This window comes from Ranitomeya imitator, chromosome 2 (genome assembly GCF_032444005.1).
Source record: "Ranitomeya imitator isolate aRanImi1 chromosome 2, aRanImi1.pri, whole genome shotgun sequence".
Taxonomy (NCBI): domain Eukaryota; kingdom Metazoa; phylum Chordata; class Amphibia; order Anura; family Dendrobatidae; genus Ranitomeya; species Ranitomeya imitator.
Window position 1 is genome coordinate 794,978,810 of NC_091283.1, and position 20,118 is coordinate 794,998,927.

The 20,118-nt window shown below is 45.2% G+C and overlaps 1 protein-coding gene across 2 annotated transcripts in view; it reads left to right on the top strand.

Moving 5' to 3' along the window:
• Positions 1 to 1,297: 1,297 nt before the first annotated feature.
• NT5C2 (5'-nucleotidase, cytosolic II) overlaps positions 1,298 to 20,118 on the top strand; it is a 96,912-nt gene continuing 78,091 nt past the window's right edge. The window contains exon 1 of one of the 2 annotated variants that reach the window (XM_069753707.1): positions 1,298 to 1,342. The gene's annotated coding sequence lies outside the window, so the exon portion shown is untranslated. Of the gene's footprint in view, positions 1,343 to 1,373; positions 1,488 to 20,118 lie in introns of those variants that run through there. The other variant, XM_069753705.1, reaches the window with a different exon arrangement.

Consider the following 20,118-nt stretch of genomic DNA (forward strand, 5'->3'; position numbering starts at 1 on the left):
TGAAGTATGACCATGCAACTTTTTTTTTTAGCCGATTCACGGTTTTCAAACCCTGAAGTGGTTAAAAGAAGTAAAAAAAACTTAAAGGGGTTATCCAGGACTTATTTTTATTTTCCCTATGGGGCTAAGCACCTATTGGCAGGTAGTTGTTAAATTTCTGCCCTGCAAACATCTTTCCCGTCTCGGAGTGGTCATGGACCGCTCCTGCCGGCGATTCTCCTGCTTCCTTTGACATCACGTCGACAGAGCAGCTCCTTCTCTTCCACTCTGCTCTGTCGATGAGACGCCATTATTGTATACGCTGGTAGATTGACAGCCGCCTCCCTGCTTCGATAGGATGAGCCGGCTGTCAATTAACGCCCCGTCGGCAGAGCAGATTGGAAGAGAAGGAGCTGCTCTGACACAAGAGGCAGGAGAATTGCTGGCAGGAGCGGTCGGTGATTGCTCCGCAGGGCAGCCCTGAGGTGGTTTTGCAATGCATTTCAGGAAGAATCCGCCTAAGGCCAGGTTCACATTGCATCAATGGCAATGCGCTGACGGCATCCGTTACACAGCGGCACTAACGCAATGTAACGGATGCTTCAGCGCACCCATTGATGGCCATTATGTAGTGCATCGCTAGCGCATATCATAAACGGCATGCGTTAGCGATGTGCCGTCATTCTGTGACGGACCTCGGACGTGGGCTGCAGCGTTTCCGGGTCCGTCACCGCTACGCAGATGCTATCGCATTAAGCGATCTTGGAAAAGGCACTAGCGTTGGCGCATGCGTTGAACGGACTGCACCAATGGACTGCGAACCCTGCCCAAGAGCTGTTGTATTGTGCGCACACACCCCAAGAGGTTTTGCAGCTTTTTCACGGGTGACATGCTCCGTCATTCCCACGGGGTGGATTTAATAACCTATTCAGGAATGAAAAAAAAGTTAAAAAAATTAATAAGAAGAGCTTTTGAAGCAGATTTGGAGGATTTTGTAGCAAATCCGCTCCAAAAATCTCCTCAAAACTCCGGTGTGAATAAGCCTGTGTTTGCTGTTCCGTGCACTTTTCTGGCTGCTTTATGTCACTGATGTGTCCTGCTGCTCCCTGCACCGAGGACTACACTGCAGTGTGACGTGTCTCGTGTCTTTCTCAGTTTTGCTTTCCCCGCTGGAGAGAGGGGGGCGGCTCCGGGGTTCGCGCCACTGACGTCTCCCGGTGACGCTCCCTATAGAAGGTGAAAGGCGCCTCACTGCGCCTCACTGCGAGTTGGAACTTTCTCTCCGCTCCCTAAGTACAGGGTGCAACGCATGCGCATTGTACTGGTAGCAGTTCGCTGCCTCTCTTGACAGGAAAGGAAGGAGGTGAGTGACGGGTACCGGGAGTCGGGCTGCGCGGGCACCGAGGAGCCGGGGTGTGGGGGGTATGAACCGGGTAATTAGTGGCGCTGACGTGTCCGTGTAAAGTCCGGAGCATCAGACATCTGGATGGTATACAGCGGCACACAAGGTATCCCCGCCTTATAGTGGATGGAGGTCTGCACACACAGTATACAGCACGGGTGTATACAGAGGAGGGCGCCTGTATATATATATAACACCAGTATACAGCACGGGTGTATACAGAGGAGGGTGCCTGTGTATATATATATAACACTAGTATACAGCACGGGTGTATACAGAGGAGGGCGCCTGTATATATATATATATATATATATAACACTAGTATACAGCACGGGTGTATACAGAGGAGGGCGCCTGTGTATATATATATAACACTAGTATACAGCACGGGTGTATACAGAGGAGGGTGCCTGTGTATATATATATATAACACTAGTATACAGCACGGGTGTATACAGAGGAGGGCGCCTGTGTATATATATATAACACTAGTATACAGCACGGGTGTATACAGAGGAGGGTGCCTGTGTATATATATATAACACTAGTATACAGCACGGGTGTATACAGAGGAGGGCGCCTGTATATATATATATATATATATATATATAACACTAGTATACAGCACGGGTGTATACAGAGGAGGGCGCCTGTGTATATATAACACCAGTGTATACAGAGGAGGGCGCCTGTGTATATATATAACACCAGTATATACAGAGGAGGGCACTAGTGTATACAGAGGAGGGCGCCTGTGTATATATAACACCAGTATGTACAGAGGGCACCAGTGTATACAGAGGAGGGCGCCTGTGTATATATAACACCAGTATGTACAGAGGGCACCAGTGTATACAGAGGAGGGCGCCTGTGTATATATAACACTAGTGTATACAGAGGAGGGCGCCTGTGTATATATAACACCAGTATGTACAGAGGGCACCAGTGTATACAGAGGAGGGCGCCTGTGTATATATAACACTAGTGTATACAGAGGAGGGCGCCTGTGTATATATAACACCAGTGTATACAGAAGAGGGCGCCTGTGTATATATAACACCAGTATGTACAGAGGGCACCAGTGTATACAGAGGAGGGCGCCTGTGTATATATAACACCAGTATGTACAGAGGGCACCAGTGTATACAGAGGAGGGCGCCTGTGTATATATAACACTAGTGTATACAGAGGAGGGCGCCTGTGTATATATAACACCAGTGTATACAGAGGAGGGCGCCTGTGTATATATAACACCAGTATGTACAGAGGGCACCAGTGTATACAGAGGAGGGCGCCTGTGTATATATAACATTAGTGTATACAGAGGAGGGCGCCTGTGTATATATAACACTAGTGTATACAGAGGAGGGCGCCTGTGTATATATAACACTAGTGTATACAGAGGAGGGCGCCTGTGTATATATAACACTAGTGTATACAGAGGAGGGCGCCTGTGTATATATAACACTAGTGTATACAGAGGAGGGCGCCTGTGTATATATAACACTAGTGTATACAGAGGAGGGCACCTGTGTATATATAACACCAGTATATACAGAGGAGGGCGCCTGTGTATATATAACACCAGTATATACAGAGGAGGGCACCAGTGTATACAGAGGAGGGCGCCTGTGTATATATAACACTAGTGTATACAGAGGAGGGCGCCTGTGTATATATAACACTAGTGTATACAGAGGAGGGCGCCTGTGTATATATAACACTAGTGTATACAGAGGAGGGCACCTGTGTATATATAACACCAGTATATACAGAGGAGGGCGCCTGTGTATATATAACACCAGTATATACAGAGGAGGGCACCAGTGTATACAGAGGAGGGCGCCTGTGTATATATAACACTAGTGTATACAGAGGAGGGCGCCTGTGTATATATAACACTAGTGTATACAGAGGAGGGCGCCTGTGTATATATAACACTAGTGTATACAGAGGAGGGCGCCTGTGTATATATAACACTAGTGTATACAGAGGAGGGCACCTGTGTATATATAACACCAGTATATACAGAGGAGGGCGCCTGTGTATATATAACACCAGTATATACAGAGGAGGGCACCAGTGTATACAGAGGAGGGCGCCTGTGTATATATAACACTAGTGTATACAGAGGAGGGCGCCTGTGTATATATAACACTAGTGTATACAGAGGAGGGCGCCTGTGTATATATAACACTAGTGTATACAGAGGAGGGCGCCTGTGTATATATAACACTAGTGTATACAGAGGAGGGCACCTGTGTATATATAACACCAGTATATACAGAGGAGGGCGCCTGTGTATATATAACACCAGTATATACAGAGGAGGGCACCAGTGTATACAGAGGAGGGCGCCTGTGTATATATAACACTAGTGTATACAGAGGAGGGCGCCTGTGTATATATAACACCAGTGTATACAGAGGAGGGCGCCTGTGTATATATAACACCAGTATGTACAGAGGGCACCAGTGTATACAGAGGGCGCCTGTGTATATATAACACTAGTGTATACAGAGGAGGGCGCCTGTGTATATATAACACTAGTGTATACAGAGGAGGGCACCTGTGTATATATAACACCAGTATATACAGAGGAGGGCACCAGTGTATACAGAGGAGGGCGCCTGTGTATATATAACACTAGTGTATACAGAGGAGGGTGCCTGTGTATATATAACACTAGTGTATACAGAGGAGGGCGCCTGTGTATATATAACACCAGTATATACAGAGGAGGGCACCAGTGTATACAGAGGAGGGCGCCTGTGTATATATAACACCAGTGTATACAGAGGAGGGCGCCTGTGTATATATAACACCAGAGTATACAGAGGAGGGCGCCTGTGTATATATAACACCAGTGTATACAGAGGAGGGCGCCTGTGTATATATAACACCAGTGTATACAGAGGAGGGCGCCTGTGTATATATAACACCAGTGTATACAGAGGAGGGCGCCTGTGTATATATAACACCAGAGTATACAGAGGAGGGCGCCTGTGTATATATAACACCAGAGTATACAGAGGAGGGCGCCTGTGTATATATAACACCAGTGTATACAGAGGAGGGCGCCTGTGTATATATAACACCAGTGTATATAGAGGAGGGCGCCTGTGTATATATAGCACCAGTATACAGTATATAGCATCAGTCCCGTGTATACAGAGGAGGGCACCAGTATATACACTGCTCAAAAAAATAAAGGGAACACTAAAATCCCACATCCTAGATAACACTGAGTGAAATATTCCAGTTGTATATCTTTATTCATTACATAGTGGAATGTGTTGAGAACAATAAAAACAAAAAATGATCAACGTAAATCGCAACTAATATCCCACGGAGGTCTGGAGTTGGAATGATGCTCAAAATCATAGTGGAAAATGAAGCTTCAGGCTAATCCAACTTCAGTGGAAATGCCTCAAGAAAAGAAAATGATGCTCAGTAATGTGTGTGGCCTCCATGTGCCTGTATGACCTCCCTACATCCTCTTGGCATGCTCCTGATGAGGCGGCGGATGGTCTCCTGAGGGATCTTTTCCCAGACCTGGACTAAAGCATCTGCCAACTCATGGACAGTCTGTGGTGCAACATGACGTTGATGGATGGTGCAAGACATGATGTCTCATGGGAACGGGTGGGCCAGTCCATAGCTTCAATGCCTTCATCTTGCAGGAACTGCTGACACACTCCAGCCACATGAGGTCTGGCATTGTCCTGCATTAGGAGGAACCCAGGGCCAACTGCACCAACATATGGTCTCACAAGGGGTCTCATCTTGGTACGTAATGGCAGTCAGGCTACCTCTGGCGAGGACATGGAGGGCTGTGCGGCCTTCCAAAGAATTGTCATCTCAGACCATTACTGACCCACTGCCAGACCGGTCATGCTGAAGGATGTTGCAGGCAGCAGATCGCTCTCTACGGCGTCTCCAGACTCTGTCACATGCTCAGTGTGAACTTTTTCATCTGTGAAGAGCACAGGGTGCCAGTGGCGAATTTGCCAATCCTGGTGTTCTGTGGAAAATGCCAAGCGTCCTGCACTGTTAGGCTGTGAGCACAACCCCCATCTGTGGACGTCGGGCACTCAGACCATCCTCATGGAGTCAGTTTCTAACCATTTGTGCAGACACATGCACATTTGTGGCCTGCTGGAGGTCATTTTGCAGGGATCTGGCAGTGCTCCTCCTGTTCCTCCTTGCGCAAAGGCTGAGGTACCGGTCCTGCTGCTTGGTTGTTGCCCTCCTGCGACCCCCTCCACCCTCCACGTCTCCTGGTGTACTGGCCTGTCTCCTGGTAGCGCCTCCAGCCTTTGGACACTATGCTGACAGACACAGCAAAACTTCTTACCACAGCTCGCATTGATGTGCCATCCTGCATGAGCTGCACTACCTGAGCCACTTGTGTGAGTTGTAGAGTCCGTCTCATGCTACCACGAGTGTGAAAGCACAACCAACATTCAAAAGTGACCAAAACATCAGCCAGAAAGCATTGGTACTGAGATGTGGTCTGTAGTCCCCACCTGCAGAACCACTCCTTTATTGAGTGTGTCTTGATAATTGCCAATCATTTCCATCTGTTGTCTATTCCATTTGCCCAACAGCATGTGAAATTGATTGTCAAACAGTGTTGCTTCCTAAGTGGACGGTTTGATTTCACAGAAGTTGGATTTACTTGGCGTTATATTGTGTTGTTTGTGTTCCCTTTATTTTTTTTGAGCAGTGTATATAACACCAGTGTATACAGAGGAGGGCGCCAGTATATACAGTGCCTTGCGACAGTATTCGGCCCCCTGGAACTTTTCAACCTTTTCCACCTTTTCCCACATATCATGCTTCAAACATAAAGATACCAAATGTAAATTTTTGGTGAAGAATCAACAACAAGTGGAACACAATTGTGAAGTTGAACAACATTTATTGGTTATTTTAAATGTTTGTGGAAATTCAAAGACTGAAAAGTGGGGCGTGCAATATTATTCGGCCCCTTTAGGGTTTGTGCACACTGCGGATTTTGCTACGGATCCGCAGCGGTTTTGACACTGCAGATTCGCAACTGTTTTCCATGAGTTTACAGTACCATGTAAACCTATGGAAAACAAAATCCGCAGTGCACATGCTGCGGAAAAAAAACCGCTCGGAAACGCTGCGTTGTTTATTCCGCAGCATGTCAATTCTTTGTGCGTTATCTGCTGCGGTTTACACCTACTCCATAATAGGAATCCGCAGGTGGAATGCGCACAAAAGCTGCAAAAAAATCACGGTAAATCCACTTTTATTCCGCAGGTAATCTGCAGTGTGGTTTACCTGCAGATTTACAAAAACAGGGGTGGAAAAATCCGCAGAGATCTCACCTACGTGTGCACATACCCTTACTTTCAGTGCAGCAAACTCACTCCAGAAGTTCATTGTGGATCTCTGAATGATCCAATGTTGTCCTAAATGCCTAATGATAAATATAATCCATTTGTGTGTAATCAAGTCTTCGTGTAAATGCACCTGCTCTGTGATAGTCTTAGAGTTCTGTTTGAAGCACAAGGAGCATCACTAATAATAATAATAATAATAATCTTTATTTATATAGCGCCAAAATATTTTGCAGCGCTTTACAGTTTTAACAGTTTCAAACACAACAGTCATAAGTAACAATACAGTAATACAGCAAAATAAGACGACCCTGGTCGTGAGAGCTTACAATCTACAATGAGGTGGGGAGATACAAAGCACAGGTGTTTAGTTACAATGATGTATTTACAATGATGGTCCAGCCATCTTCAGGGGGTGGGGGATAGATGGGGATAGTGAATGGGCTACACACACACACTGACTTTGATTAGTGTACGTGATAGGCCGCTCTGAACAAATGTGTTTTGAGCGAGCGCCTAAAACTATGCAAATTGTCGATGGTCCTAATATCTTGGGGTAGAGCATTCCAGAGGATTGGCGCAGCGCAGGAGAAGTCTTGGAGTCGGGAGTGGGAGGTACGGATTAGTGCAAACGTTAGTCGAAAGTCATTTGCAGAGCGCAGAGGTCGGTTAGGCCGATAGACAGAAATGAGGGAGGAGATGTATGGGGGTGCCGCACTGTGGAGAGCTTTGTGGGTGAGAACAAGTACTTTGAATTGTATCCTGTAATGAATGGGCAGCCAGTGCAATGACTGGCATAGAGTGGACGCGACCAAATACCGATTAGCCAGATGGACGACCCTGGCTGCTGCATTATGGATGGACTGGAGAGGGGAAAGTCGAGTGAGGGGGAGGCCAATTAATAGAGCGTTACAGTAGTCCAGGCGGGAGTGGATCAGGGCGACTGAGAGTTTTTGTTGTTTCCATGGTGAGAAAAGGGCGGATTCTAGAGATGTTGTTTAGGCGGCATGAGGGGGCAAGAGATTGTATATGGGAGGTGAAGGAGACATCGGAGTCAAACATAACACCCAGACAGAGCGCCTGCTGCCGGGGTGTTATTATGGTGCCTCACACAGAGAGGGAAATGTCAGATTTAGGGAGGTTAGTAGATGGCGGGAGCAGAAGAAGTTCAGTTTTGGAGAGGTTGAGTTTCAGACAGAGAGCGGACATGATGTTGGAGACTGCAGTCAGTGGCGTTCTGTAGTACAGCGGGGGTAAGGTCAGGGGAGGATGTGTATAGTTGTGTGTCATCAGCATAAAGATGGTACTGAAAGCCAAATCTGCTGATGGTCGGTCCAATTGGGGCCATGTAGAGGGGAAGAGAAGGGGGCCAAGAACTGAGCCCTGAGGTACCCCGACAGTGAGAGGAAGAGGAGATGAAGTGGAGCCAGAGAACAGAACACTGAAGGAGCGGTCAGAAAGATAGGAGGAGAACCGGGAGAGAACAGTGTCCTTAAGGCCTAGTGACTGGAGCCTAGAGAGTAGGAGAGGATGGTCAACAGTGTCGAAAGCTGCAGAAAGCAGTGGCGATAAAGACCAAGGAACACAACACGCAGGTCCGTGATACTGTTGTGGAGAAGTTTAACCCCTTCACGACCTTGCCCTTTTCCGTTTTTGCTTTCTCGTTTTTCACTCCCCTCCTTCCCAGAGCAATAACTTTTTTATTTTTCCATCAATATGGCCATGTGAGGGCTTGTTTTTTGTGAGACAAGTTGCCCTTTTCAAGGACATCATTGGTGTTTTTGAATATCCATATTGAATCAGGAGCCCCATATAATGCTCCATACAGTTCATGATGGCCCCATAAGACGCTCCATACAAAATACGCCCCATATAATGCCCCATACAGTTTATGATGGGCCCCATAAGATGCTACATACAGACATTTGCCCATATAAGGCTCCACAAATGCTGATTATGGCCCCATAAGATGCTCCATACAGACATTTACCCCATATGCTGTTGCTGCGATTAAAAAAAAAACAAAAAAAAAAACTCACCTCTCAGGACCCCGGCACTTGCTATATTCACCTGCTCCGCGTTCCACCAAGGATCGCCGCTGTGTCTTCCCTGTCCTCTGCACTGACTTTTCAGGTAGAGGGCGGCACGCACACTAATCACGTCACTTCGCCCTCTGACCTGAGCGTCACTGCAGACGACTGGGAAGATGCGGCGGCCGGTGGTGTAACGGGGAGCAGGTGAATATCGCGCACTGCGTTATACTCACCTGCTCCTGGCGCAGTGTCCCTGGTTCTCCGGCGCTGGCAGCTTCTTCCTGTAGTGAGCGGTCACATGGTACCGCTCATTACAGTAATGAATATGCAGCTCCACCCCTATGGGAGCGGAGTCGAGTCCATATTCATTACTGTGATGAGCGGTACCATGTGACCGCTCACTACAGGAAGAAGCGCTGGGACACCGCGCCAGGAGCAGGTGAGTATTATTACACATCTGCCGCTCCCCCTCCCCTGCCGACTCCTGGGTATGACTCAAGTATAAGCCGAGAGGGGCAATTTCCGCCATAAAAAAAAAATGGGCTGACATTCTCGGCTTATACTTGAGTATATACGGTAATTTTGATTTATATTGAACGTTTTTGTTTTTTTTTGTTCTCCACGCATTCCAAAATGTAATGAATAAAGATTTGCAACTGGAATATTTAATTAAGTGATATCTAGGATGTGATATTTTAGTGTTCCCTTTAAATTTTTCTGAGCAGTGTATAATATATTATCAATGTTATACACGGCTCCAAAAATACTTTTTTTGGGGTCTTTTTTTAGAATAGTGGAAAAATATACAGTATATCTATAGCCATTATTGCTATACCCTATTATTGTAGAATAGGGTATCTCAGACTACTGAACAAAATAAAAAGATTACTATGTCAAACCATACTATTGAAAAACAAAAAACAGACGGCACTAGTGTCATCTCATGTGGTCTCCTTTTTATCTGGTTTCACACTGCAGTTTGCAGAGAGCCCCGATTCAGCAAACAGTTTTTGTTGTAACACTGTTTTTATGCCACAAAAGAATGAATGTCTTTGTACTGTGTGGGTCATTGGATATAAAAATGTTGTCCTCATTGGTTGGTACCATCTTTTCAGTTAGCCATTAAAAGGAAGCAAATTGCAAGCTTTCAAGGCTACTCCGGTCACTTCATCAGGCAGAGAATAACAAAATCTGAAGTGACATTTATGCACAATAGAACACCGGAATAGCAGTAACGTCACTTGTCTTACGGTAATTACAATGTACAGACTCCTTGCAGATGTTGTCCTTGGTAGGATGTGAACCCAGGACCCCAGCACTGTAGAGTAGCAGTGCTAACCACTGAGCCACCTTGATGCCCATCTCTCACCTCCTGCTGCAGATATGAACAATACTGTAAGAAAACTGGATGACTCTGGCTTATAACTGCAATCACGCAGGTTTTCCAGAAACTGCTGAACACGAGTCGGTAAACTCGCCATCAGGGGCTTATCTACAGCATTCTGTAATGCTGTAGATAAGCCCCTGATGTAACCTGAAAGATAAGGAGAAACAACTTATATTATACTCACCCAGGGGCGGTCCAGTGTGGTCCTGTTCATCTCGGGTCTAGCACCTCCCATCTTCATGCGATTACATCCTCTTCCTTGCTTCCGGTGCAGGCGTACTGATTTGCCCTGTTGAGAGTAGAGCAAAGTACTGCAGTGCGCAGACGCTGAGCCTCTCTGACCTTTCCCGGTGCCTGCGCACTGCAGTACTTTACGCTGCTCTCAACAGAGCAAATCAGTACGCCTGTGCAGGAGCCGCGACAGAAGCTAGGAAGAGGATGTCATCGCATGAAGATGGGAGGCGCCTGACCTGCAACGCCCATCGGACCGCCCCTGGGTGAGTATAATATAACTTGTTTTTCTTATCTTTCAGATTACATGGGGGGGGGATCTACAGAATTACAGATGGCGGTGGCCACAGTTTATAGCGGCAAAATGAGGTGACAGATTCCCTTTAATGGCCATCTGAGACCCTCTGCTCCCCTGGTTACCGTACAGTGGTGTTGGTGATTGTTTTACACGGATGTTGACAGGATTGTGCTGATATCAGCACTCCGGAGAAATGAGCTAATTGCACTTGGTTCCGCCTTTCTCATTTTTATGCCCTATGTGACTCTCCTGCTGGGGTTTATGATGCCAGAATCCCCTGGTGAGATTAACTGTGCTAACCAGCCTCATACAGATGATGGTGGGGCTTGTCATTCCTTGTCTAGCACAATTTGGGGTTGGCATTGCCTTCTGCTCCAGGTGGATGACCCTCTTGATGTTTTCTATATGCCAGAAGGTGGGGAGGTCCGATGTTCCTGCTGTGGCCAGCTGATAACTGCAGGCAATTACATCCCTACATCAGTGTAATTACCGTACATGGTGATCGCTATCTCTGTGTTTTAATCCATTTCTGCTGTTAACTGTTTCGCATCCAGTTACTTCCCATATCTGAATACATTTGCCTTTATCATGCGTTGCTGCTCATATTAGCCATTTAGGGTGAGTTTTTGCTGCTTTTTTTTTTTTTTTTTTTTTACAGCAGCAAAACCTGATCTTCTTGGCAGGAAAGCTGCATCAAAAACGCAGGCTTAGGTGCGTATTTGCTGTGTTTTTTTGTTGCGTATTTGCTGCGGTTTTTTTTTTCTTTGTCCATGCTAACGTCCTCGCATTTTCAGCAGCAAAAAACGTAGCAAATGATACCTGTGTTTTTGCTGCGGTTTTTTTTCAACACCCATTCAAGTCAGTGAGTGAAGAAACGCAGCAAAAACGCTGAAAGTGACATGCTCTATGTCCAAAAAACGCACCAAAGCCCAAAATACTGATCAAACAAAAAAACCATTGTGTGTGCATGAGATTTCTGAAGTCTCATAGGCTTTGCTGGTACTGTAAAAAGCAGCTGAAAATTAGCATAAAAAACACAGCAAAAAAACGCCCAGTGTGAATTTACCCTTATTGTTCACTTTATATAATCCAATAATCTGGATGATCACCAGTTCAGGGCTGACACGTCTGGAGTAATAACCATTTTGTACTGGTTCTATTGCCCACTTTCTCCATGTAGCTACAGAAGTGCTTCAGCTAAGATTGCCATCCAGGGGTCTTTGGCCACCTTAAATTTCCCCCACATGACTGTAGTGACAGGCAAACACAGACAGGAGAAAACCTCCATTGTGTTTATCCCTCTAGAAGGAACGGCATTGCTGCACCTTATTGACCCATTGCATTTCTGCATTACATGAGAAAGGAAGAAAGACTTGAGGATCTACTGAAAGGAAACCTAATTTTTGTGCACAGTGGTATATACCGTATGTCTGTCAGTACTGGGAACCATTGATTTCATTCTTTGCAGAGCCCCAGGCCTGGCGGGTATCTGTAAGGTAATCATTACCTCATCACACTAAATGCTTGGACCTGACCTGACCTACCTGTGTTCAGGTGACAGGTCTACTCAGGTATGTAGGAGGATTTTATTATGCACAGATAAGATCTGCAGGAGGTGCGGCGTTGGCACCCTGACTCGGAAGGTGCATTCACTAACCTTAGAACAGCTGTCCTATATGAAACCATCCAACCTGTGACCCCCACTAATGAGGTCATGTGGGGAGGGAAGAGCAAAAATCCATTGCTAAGTCATGAGAACAACCTTCAGTCACCCGCATCAGTCATGCTTTGGCTTTAAGCTGTACCTATGTTGTCCCTTCTCTGTTTTCCTGCACAATCCTTGAATCTTGCATGCATCTTTCCATTCTCCATGGCTGAGTGGTCTGTTTAGCTGATTGTGCATGAAATAGTGAAGAGCTCTCTGCTGCAGTTTAAATGGACTCTGTCCTTATAGAATGACTGTCCAAACTAAGTCCCGCCGCTCATTGCACCCTTGGTGAGGCCAATCCTTTATATACACCTTCCCGCTTGCTTGTTTTCTCTCAATCAGCCCCCCATCATCTCTGACAGCTATGGCTTCATAAAGCCAGAAAAGGGCAGAGATGGATGGAAAAGCTGCAAGGGGGGGGGAAGATGTATTTAAATGAGTGACTATGCCACGGAACACCAAGCGCCTGTACTTGGTTTGAACAGTCTGACACTGTCCCTTTAAAGCTCCAGCATGTACTGCTTGTGAGCACAGCCTATAGACTAGGATTACACTGCATCACTAATGATCGGTCACAGGTCCAAAACCTTTCCTTCAACTACATTAGAGCTTTTGTCTGTGAGGTCACAGGTCGCATGACATTCACTTGTTCCATGTGGCAATACCCATCAGTATTAGTATAAGTATCACCATGACTCTCTTTTGATAATCATCAGATGCAATTTCGCAGTGTGACACTGTAATCTTCAGTATCTGTACTGATATGCAAATGAGGCTTTAGGCCCATGGTAGATCTGAAGCCTATGCCACACCAGCTCTACTCCCCGCTGCCTCCTGCAATATTTATTAGTATTTCAGCACCATCACATTACACCTATCAGGGATTTCTACAAGATTTTGGATGTGTCAGTAGTAATTTTTGTACCTATTCTGCCAAAAGAGCATTTGTGAGGTCAGACACAGATGTTGGATTTCTGGCCGCAGCTCACAGTCTGTTCTAATTCATCCCAAATGTGTTCAATGTCTGGGATGTGAGTCAGTACAGTGAATGGATCTGCTGTATTCCTCTTCATACCCAGTTCACATCCGGCCTCTCTTGGCGCTTGTAGCAGCCGATCGGGGGTAATACCAGGTGTCAGTCTCACAGATCCAACGACCTGTAAGAAATTAAATCCATCTTACTATGGATGGCATCTTGGGTGTGTTTGGCGAAGCGTGTTCTATTTTGTGGTATTTATGACCTATACCGAGGATAGGTTATCAATATGTTAAGGCCGAAAACCATTGTAAGTTTCTAATGGGTGATAATCTAAAAAAATAAATAAATAAATTAAAAAAAAAAAAAAAAAAAAAAAAAAAAAAAAAAAAATATATATATATATATATATATATATATATATATATATATATATATATATATATATATATATATATATTTTTTTTTAGATTATCACCCATTAGAAACTTACAATGGTTTTTTTTTATTTATACTTCCCAGTGACGTAGTATACAGCACGGAGCCACGTAGTATATTCCCCAGCCACGTAGTATATTGCACAGCGAAGTAGTATACAGCACAGAGCCACGTAGTATATTGCGTAGCCAGGTTTGTCACAGGTTAAAAAATAAACATATACTCACCTTTCCGAGGGCCCCAGGGTTGGTATCAGCGCAGGACCTGTGATGACGTCGGGGTCACATGACCGTGACGTCATGGCAGGTCTTTGTAGCGCAGGGTCTGTGATGACGTCGGGGTCACATGTCCGTGACGTCATGGCAGGTCTTTGTCGCGCAGGGCCTGTGGTGACGTCGCGGTCATGACCGTGACGTCATGGCAGGTCCTTCTGCCACCGGAACCTGCAACGGAGGATGGCGGCCGGCAACGGAGGGTGAGTATAGCAGGTTTTTTTTTTATTATTATTTTTAACATTACATTTTTTACTATTGATGCCACATAGGCAGCGTCAATAGTAAAAAGTTGGGGACACACAGGGTTAATAGCGGCGGTAATGGAGTGCGTTACCCGCGGCATAACGCGGTCCGTTAACGCCGGCATTAACGACATAACCTGTGTTAGCGGTGACCGGAGGGGAGTATGCGGGCGACAGGCACTGACTGTGGGGAGTAAGGAGCGGCCATTTTCTTCTGGACTGTGCCCGTCGCTGATTGGTCGCGGCAGCCATGACAGGCAGCTGCCGAGACCAATCAGTGAATGAATATCCATGACAGAAGGACAGAAAGATGGAAGTGACCCTTAGACAATTATATAGTGTGTGTGTGTATATGTATATGTATTTATCTATATATATATATATAATTGTCTAAGGGTTTTTCCGTCTGTCTGTCTTTCTGTCTGTCTGTCCTGGAAATCCCACGTCTCTGATTGGTCGAGGCCGCCAGGCACAGCGACGATGATGTCATAAAGGACGTAGAAATCCCACGTTTCTGATTCAGCCACGGGCACAGTATCTAGAATACCCGATGCGTTAGAATCGGGCCACAATCTAGTATATATATATAATTATATATAATTATTTTTTTTTTTTTTTTTTTTCTGTTATCTGCTTGTTTAATGCCACTCTGCAGGGGAGGAGATACTACGGATGACCTAAAGGCCCCTTCACATTAAGCGACGCTGCAGCGATACCGACAACGATCCGGATCGCTGCAGCGTCGCTGTTTGGTCGCTGGAGAGCTGTCACACAGACAGCTCTCCAGCGACCAACGATGCCGGTAACCAGGGTAAACATCGGGTAACTAAGCGCAGGAGCACAGCGCTGGAGGACAGACAGCGGTAGGTAAGTATGTAGTGTTTGTTTTTTTACTTTTAGGATGGTAACCAGGGTAAACATCGGGTTACTAAGCGCGGCCCTGCGCTTAGTTACGCGATGTTTACCCTGGTTACCAGTGAAGACATCGCTGGATCGGTGTCACACACGCCGATCCAGCGATGTCCACGGGAGATCCAGCGACGAAATAAAGTTCTGGACTTTCTTCAGCGACCAACGATCTCCCAGCAGGGGCCTGATCGTTGGTCGCTGTCACACATAACGATTTTATTAACGATATCGTTGCTACGTCACAAAAAGCAACGATATCGTTAACAATATCGTTATGTGTGAAGGTACCTTTAGACACTTCCGTGAAGATTGTACACCCATCAGACACTTAACAATTAATTAGCATCTGACAGATTAGACAATGTCTCAGGCCCTGCTGCTTGGATAAATGCAACAAACTTGGAGATGGTTGCATTTATTCCCCCTAAATGCTTTGTGATGTGTATCGGTATGTAATCTGGCAGTTTCCTTTAGTGGATTACTACGGAAAGTCCCAGAGTCTCCAAATCCACGTGTGTATTACCAGAAACATGAGCGGGGAAGAGAGCAGTTGTCAAAAAATATAATTCACCATATCTGAGGGTAGGAGTGTAATTGAGGGTCACGACAACTCTCCTATCGCCCAGAATCACACGGGAAAATGGCAAAAATGGCCAGTGCATCCCCATCCAATGTGATTGTGATCCCCATATTCCCCTTTATTTTCCCTATGAGAAGTGGCTGCTGTGATGTTGTGTAAGGACAGGCCGGGAATGTGATAGGTGACCTTCATTTGTTCTGATCCCATATGGCTTCATTCATCTATTCATGAATTGGCGGGGACGCAGCAGATTGTCTTTCTGCACCATGTGTATTTAAGAACAGACTTTTGCATTACCCTTTAACCCTAACTGCTCTTGGTAAATATGCAAACCTCCCCCTGAGTGATTACACATGTACGATTTGTAGAAAAGCTCTTTTTTATTTTTAAGCCTGAGCCTTTAATGGTCGCGATTCTGTCAATGAATTGCAGGGGCTGTTATCTGCGAGTGCTGCCGCACCAAAATATGGGTGAAGCTAAAAGGGAGCTAAGAATGGGATTAATACGCTTTACCATAAAACGTGCTTAAATTCTGTAACACGCTCATGCGGGGACCATAATGTGTTCTGGAGTGTGCTGTTTAGGTCACTTGTGTCCATCTGCCGGGTCTGCAAGCACTGTGCATCATACAGGCAGCTTCATTGGTGTATGCCACTGTCTATAAATCACCTTTTGCTGAATCTATATGATTTATAAATGATATTTTATGAGTCAAATACTATCTTCATGGTTGCTCTATTTGGTAACTTGACCTCTTTAATGCTGGGTTTTCATGTGACATTTGACTGGTAGTAGTAGTAGCAGGCCATCTGGGTGAGACTCGCTTTGTGGATTTGCACCAAGTAAAGGTGAAGCACATGCGTTTTATGTTCTTCTTTTAGATTTGCGGGGATTTTTTTTCTTGCATGGCACATTACTGCTCTGCCAGCGCACTTGAAAACCAAGCCTAAGGCCCAGGTTAGGTGACCATGTTTTCAGTCTATGTGCGCAACAGCTTAAAGGGAACCTGTCACCCCAAAAATCGCGGGTGAGGTAAGCCCACCGGCATCAGGGGCTTATTTGCAGCATTCTGTAATGCTGTAGATAAGCCCCCGATGTTACCTGAAAAAGGAGAAAAAGATGTTATATTATACTCACCCAGGGACGGTCCCGCTGCTGGTCAGGTCGGATGGGTGTCTCCGGTCCGCTGCGGCGCCTCCCATCTTCATTCCAAGACGTCCTCTTCTGATCTTCAGCTACGGCTCCGGTGCAGGCATACTTTGCTCTGCCCTCTTGAGGGCAGAGGATAGTACTGCAGTGCGCAGGCGCCGGAAAGGTCAGAGGCCCGGCGCCTGCGCACTGCAGTACTATCCTCTGCCCTCAACAGGGCAGAGCAAAGTACGCCTGCGCCGGAGCCGTGGCTGAAGATCAGAAGAGGACGTCTTGTAATGAAGATGGGAGGCGCCGGAGTGGACCAGAGACGCCCATCCGACCTGACCAGCAGCAGGACCGCCCCTGGGTGAGTATAATATAACGTCTTTTTCTCCTCTTTCAGGTAACATCGGGGCTTATCTACAGCATTCCAGAATGCTGCAGATAAGCCCTGATGCTGGTGGGCTTACCTCACCCGCGATTTTCGGGGTGACAGGTTCCCTTTAAAGACCAATGTTGGTCAATGTGCAAGGACAAATGATTTTCTACGCTCAGTCTTGAACAAAAAGAACTTACCGTAGATATTGCTTGTTTTATAGCTAGCACGAATGTGAACCAGCGCACAGAGCCACAGACATGACTGGGCTGAAAATGCCTATCGTATGGGCACATTTTTGCCTGTATTAAGACCTCAGGACTTGGCCCTACAGGTGTGATGTCCACAATTAAAAACATCACAACTACGATTCTGCTAGTTCGGGTCATTGGACTCGTAGTCCAAAAAAAGAAAAGTTCCAAAAACGCCACTAAGTGCTGAAAGGCCCTAACTGTTAATTTATATTGCAAAATTATTTTGTCACACACATCTTCTTCAGTGTTGTGATTTTCTATTTTTCGGATTCAGGTTTTCAAAAACGCCAGGTGTGTGTGTGGGTTGGGGGGGGGGGTCCATATACCGTAATTTATTTGAATAATTTCCTGATGGTAAATATTGCAAACTAGGCACTATGTGATCAAAACACTCCAAAAAAAAAAGCTTCAGGAAAAACTTTCAGAACAGTTCAAAAGGTCTTCAAAACTGATTCAGGAAGCGAAAAATTCCCCAAAGAAGGAATGTTTCCTGGAGCGCCTTCCACTATATCGCCTGAACTTTTTCACTTCCACAACTAAAACTCTATATGCTGCCCACCATGCCTTCTATTGATGTCCCACCTGAAGTGTGAAGTCATTGCTAGCTGGGCCAAAGGAGAAGAGACCATGACAAGGCCCTGCTGTAGCAATTCAGACGTAGCTATTGGGCCATGTTCACACGTTCAGTATGTGTAAGCCAAAATCAGGAGTGGGTGATAAATACAGAAGTGGTGACGTGTTCCTATTATACTTTTCCTCTGCGTGGTGGGAGCAATGCTATCAAGCAGTATGTCCTCCTATCTGGACACTGTGTTCATTTTCTGCACAAATCACTTTACCAAAGGGACCACTATGACCCCCATGAGCTAAGTGTCATGATCTGTCTATATGCAGTATAATAAGGGATTTATTCCTAATGAACATAAGCAGTCTGTGCTCCTGATGAGCCTCTATTGAGGGGAAATGCATTGACTATGCTATGTACATTAGTTTTCAGATTTTTGGCAACATACTGCATATACTTTTTGTGAGTTCCTGGTATCTAGTACTAATCTTTTTAATCCATTACATTGTCGTTAGTATGGGTTTAAATGGATTTTTTCCGCATTATGTTTAATGATTTAACACTTTCATGGCAATTTATTCTTTTGGCTGTAACTAACTTGTAGTAATATTGCTGACCATGTTCTTACACTGTTTGTCTGGGATCACTATCTGTGGCAAACTAGTACATTCCAATATAGTATGTTTTTCCTGTGCGCTGGTTTTGGATTTGGACAGTTTCTTCTGGCCCTAAGGTTCTTGTTAGGCTGTGTTCACACGTTGCGTTTTTGCTGCATTATTTTTTTTTTTATGCAAATTTTAAGCTGCGTTTTACAATACCAGCAAAGTCTGAGACTTCAGAAATCTCATGCACACACACTGGTTTATTTTCCTGACTGATTTGGAAAACTGCTGTTTTTGCAACCTGCAGCATGTCACTTCTTCTTGCAGTGTTTTTACACCCATAGAAAAGAGAGTAAGTGCAAAAATGCAGCAAAAAACACAGATAACAGATTTTGCTGATTTTTAATGCAAAAACCTAAGGAAGTTTAACCCCTTCCTGACCTGTGACACAGCGTATGCATCATGAAAGTCGGTGCCAATCCGACCTGTGACGCATATTCTGTGTCACAATGATCGCGCTCCTGCAGATCGGGTGAAAGGGTTAAACTCCCATTTCAGCCGACCTACAGGGACAGGGGGAGTGGTACTTCAGCCCAGGGGGGGTGGCTTCGCCCCCCCTCCCCCCATGGCTACGATTTCTGATTGGCTGTTGAAAGTGAAACGGTCAATCGGAGCAATCGTTATATTTCACCAGGGTGGATAAAAATCAATGTTTTTTAAAAAAAAAAAAAAAATCGGATTTTTTTAATTTAAATCGGATTTTTTTTTTATTTAAATCGGATTTTTTTCAATAAACTGCTTTTTGAGGAAAATATTTTACCATCCAAAGGTTCTTCCATCATGAGATAAAGCTGAGTTGTTTAACTCAGTGGAATAAAGGCTGTATATGTGTAACATTCACAATGCCATGCTCTTCCAGAGGTTTCTGTAGGATTAGTGGGCAGTTTCTCTCCTATATTATCACAGACGCTCGCTTTACTTATGCAGTTCTCAAAACTGAATTTGACTCCGCAGAGGTTCCAGCCTCTTCTTCACGGCAAAAATGTTACAACATGAACAGAGTTGAGAAAAAGACCTTAATCCTATTGTTCTACAAACCTATGAATACAGAATCAACCCCTTCAGTGCCAAGTCCAAGAAGTTAGACAATATGTTATTATGATATTATTATAATATGAGTCATCTTCATCACCGCACTTCTCATGATGTTGCCTCATTCGCGCCACCAGGCCTTGCATCTCTTTGTTGCATCGTTTGCATTTTGCACGCATGCCTGCCTTACCGATAGGCGAAGGAGCTTCATTAAAATATTCCCAAACTGGGCCTCTTTTACGGCCTGCTGCCATTATAAGGAAAGAAT